We start from the raw sequence: 4,858 nt of genomic DNA on the forward strand, positions 1-4,858 counted from the left end.
TCTTAGAGAGGAAACCCGCTACATGTTTCCTTTAGTAGCAAGTGGTCTTATACATGCACTATAGCACAGACAGGGTAGCACATACCGCGGCCTTTGATATACCAGTCGCGGTGCACCGGCTGGAACGAGAGATAGCCCAATGGGGGGCCACCGACGAGGATCGATTCCCAACCGACCGCGCCTCGAGCCAGCGCTTTACAACTGGCCTACGTCCCGCTCTAGTTGAAATGAATAAGAGGACTATTAATAGTACGTGTTAGACTGCTGACATGATCCTGGCCGAAACAAGAAAAAGCTGTCAATCGGTTTTAGCCCCGCCCCTTGTTTATTACACCTGTCGTATAATATATGTCATCTAACGGGAACATTCACGAAAAGTTGGTTTTAGCAGAGGAGTAAGTGGGTGGGATAGCAAAAAAAAGAAAAAAAAAAAGAACCTGCCATAATAAGTGTTATACTTATTGTCATGTGTGTATCCAATTAAGGTTCAAGCACGCTGTCCTGGGCACACACCTCAACTATCCGTCTGGGAAAGTGAGCGAGTAGTTATTGGTTAGTGAGAGTGAAGTCGGTAAAGTGGCTTTGGGTGGGAATCGGTACCAGTATGCGAACCCAGTACCTACCAACTACAACACCGAGGCCGGTAGCCATAAATGTAGCGGGGTTTTTTTCTGCAAAACCTTTGTGACTTTCTATCATACCTAAACTGCAACAAACAAGGGTTTTTTTTCTATTTATTTATTTATTTATTTATTTATTATTTTATTGCATATATAATATTATGGAAAATAAACACTGTAAACAAAAATACATGTAGTTTAAAATATCTTTAGATACTATTTTGTTACCGTGACAAGCGTATCACCAAATCAAATCCCATAGACGACAATAGTAACATATGTGGCTAAAATTCCTACCTGCAGCGTATCAATGGACATAAACGCCACGGATATAAATATTACCACCCCTCACACTTAAAGTGAATCAGAAAAAATTGGAGGTCAAGCTGCTCATTTCAGAGATAACGGGTAGCGTCTATGGCTACCCTAGTTCCGCACAAAAGACGAGCATTTTTTTACAAGTACCCCATACATGTTTCAAGCACAAGGCTACTTGACACAGAGGTACTAGATGAAGTAAAATTGCATATTTTTTTACCCAGATGAAACTATTTTTTTTACAACCAACACACTCACATTTATTACCAATCACAGGACTTGTGGTGTTCACTTCTCTATCAAAAGTAGGGTGCACCTCGAACTTTAACCCAGCCGGAAGTTATTTGGTTTAGTACTACCTATAATGGAAACATGTACATCAAACATATATATATATATATATATATATATAAATGTTTACAAACCTGTATTATATACAAAATATTCAAAAACAATTCCTGACATCTCTTTGGAAATGTTATTTATATATCGTTAAAAAGTGTAGCTACCATCACAAACAAAATACAGGTTTTTTTAAAAATACACACACAGCATGTCATTGAACACAGGATTAATAATAAACATAAATAAATAAATATATCAGCGTCTAAACTGCGTTAGCCACGCCCCTTTTATAAGACAAATGGCATGGGATTGACAAATGAGATTAGGTCATATGTCCTCATGTCCGAACGTGTTTTCATAGTGATTTTGCTGTAGGGTGTCAGATGGATGTGATCAACTCAAAACGTGAGTCCGTAACTAGATAGATAGATAGATAGATAGATAGATAGATAGATAGATAGATAGATAGATAAATAGATAGATATACTATTTATAGATAGATATATAAATAGATAGATAGATAGACAGATAGATAGACAGACAGATAGATAGATAGATAGATAGACAGACAGACAGACAGACAGACAGACAGACAGATAGATAAATAGATAGACAGGCAGATAGACAGATAGATAGATAGATAGATAGATAGATAGATAGATAGATAGATAGATAGATAGATAGATAGATAGATAGACTATCTATAGATAGATATATAAATAGATAGATAGATAGATAGATAGATAGATAGATAGATAGATAGATAGATAGATAGATAATAGATTTATTGTTAGATGGATGGATGGGTGGGTGGGTGTGTGGATGGATAGATGGATGGACTGACGGACGAACGGACATACATACAGTTAGAACTACATATTTAATGGTAATTATTCCACTCCAAACCACCCCATACCACACCAACCACGCCACACTACACTACAATAAATTGTATTGTATTGTATTGTGTTGTGGTGTATTGTATGGTATTGTATGGAACGGTATGGTATGGTATGGTATTGTATGGTATTGCGTTGTGTTGTGTTGTAATATTTAGGAAATATGTTTTCTCTTCCTTTTTCTGACTATGATGGTACACATTTCATCGTCTTGACACGGTTCTGGGGTGCTATTCGCGGAACGTTTTATCAATCATTGTCACAAAGTATGTATGATGTATGCGTTCTAAATACAAAAAACATCTCATTCATCTTGGACAACCGTATAAAACCGCGTGTTCGACAGTTCTGATATCAACTACAATTAATTAGAAATGTCCCCGTTGGTCATGAATAAGCGTTAGGCGCAAAATCCATTTGTTTGTAATCCGTATCCGTATACGTATGCGTATATGTATATGTATTCGTATACGTAAACGTAAACGTAATCCACAATATATGAGTGATCGGATGCGTAGCTTGGCGGACAACCGAATTTAGACAACTGGTAGTCCGAGTTAGAAATCGGTAGCCAAAACACTCCGGGCTACCGCTAAGTTCGAGCCCTGAACTGTACGGAGGACGTTTATGTATACGAATACGAATACAGATTATAGGACAGATGTAATTTGCTGTTTACAAAAGTGATAACAGCAAATCTGCAACCAGAAAACCCTCATCCGTAGAGTCAAGAAGAAACAGTTTGTTTTGGTTAACGACACAACTAGAGCACATTGATTAATTAATCATCGGCTAATGGATGTCAAACATTTGGTAATTGTGACATGTAGTCATCGGAGAATACCCGCTACCTTTTTCCTAATGCAATTAGCCTATGGTCGACGATATTCACTTTTCGCACCCTTGTTTTGGGTTCGTACACAATAAATATAGCATATCTTACCGTAATTTCACTTGAAATCCATATTTCGTAAAAGGTACAATTTTTTAATCACAAGATTTTCTTCAAACACATTCAGGTGCATTAGTAATGTTCAAACAAAATATTTTCAATAGCAATTTTGCACTGGAATTTTTCCAGCATTCTTAAAACGGAAAAGTCGTGTACCCAGTTTATGGTTATTGTAAGGAGTTGCAAAGTGACGTCATTGGAACACTGATATCATTAAAATTCAAAATTAGCTATATTATCACAATGCTTCGCCACATTAAAATAAAATCTGGTCTATTATAGGGACATTCCCGAGTTTGATGCAACGTTTAAGGTGTTATCGACTAACATAGCCTTTTTAACGACTGTAGTTACATATCAAATATATTTGTATGCATAAAATATTAGTGGCTGTATATTAAACGTGTTTCTGATCGTTCTAATATTTTTACTAGGTAAATTTCATTTTATTTCCTAAAATATTATTTTTTTCGTACGTACGAAATTATTTGAAAAAAGAATCCAGTTTGGGCTCCTTACAAATATTAAGACGACCAGAAACACATTCAATATACAGACACTGATATTCTAAACCAGAAAACATATTTAAAGGGACACACCCTAGCTACGGCTAGTTGTTAACCATTACGGCGTTGTTTTTCGCTATTAAACCCATTTTTTCACAAATAAAATTGCACTTTACTTACCGTTTATTATTTAGAGTATATATTTCCATTCACCTGAAGTGTTTTTTTGGTAATCCTGGTTTTTGTAATACCACAAAATGCATTTTTCATATTTCATAAAATCGCACGCACGTCTGAGAAAAAACCGTTGAGCAGACACGGTCTAATCTATTTTTAGAGGGGATATTTCCATTTCAATGTCACAGACGTTGGTATATCACGTGACCGTTATCATTTTGGTTCGGTTTGTTTTCTCGTGCACGGTTCGCGCAATAAACATCCGATTTGTTGTTGTTCATTTGTGAGATTTTTCTTCACAGTTCGTGAACATTTTCAGTAACAATAAAGTTCAGACAAGTAAGTGTCTCAATACAAAACGTTACAAACCCTTAAAACCAATAATTTTGCTAAGTCTTACGATATCTGGAGAGGGGGGTACAACCAGGACAGAACAGTTGGAACATGTCCAGAAGAGGTGAAAGAAACGCACCCCAAGTCTGTGAAATTTGTCGTGACGTAGGCATTGTTGTGCTTCGAGCGACATCTACCGGTGACATTTGAATACTAACTTTCAAAATTATTTCAAGCAATTGGGACATGGGGATTCCCATGGTATTTATCGTTTTATTATTTCAAGCAATTGGGACATGGGGATTCCCATGGTATTTATCGATATAAAACTTGCTTTTTCACTCCATTTGATAAAAACGTGATCTAAGTGTGTTACAGGTTTGTAGATTAACCAAATTATAATTTATTTTCGCCGGATGGAACTAGGGTGTGCGGCTTTAATATGTAAGTTTAATCGTAGAAATATTTTATTAGTCGGAAACATCTTATAATGTAACAAACTCGGGAATGTCTCTTTAACCTTGACCCCTGTCAAATTTCTATAACAAGGAAACAAAGCTGTTTACAGGTCGGCATTTTGGTTATTTTTCATTATTCGGGACAAAATATTAATTTTAAGTTTTAAACGATGAAAGAAATAAAAAGTGCCTTTTGTTAAATATATCATATCAAAACATCACCGTTGGATATGTTTTATTTTTTGTGTAC

The sequence above is a fragment of the Gigantopelta aegis genome, chromosome 5 (assembly GCF_016097555.1).
Source record: "Gigantopelta aegis isolate Gae_Host chromosome 5, Gae_host_genome, whole genome shotgun sequence".
Classification (NCBI taxonomy): Eukaryota; Metazoa; Mollusca; class Gastropoda; order Neomphalida; family Peltospiridae; genus Gigantopelta; species Gigantopelta aegis.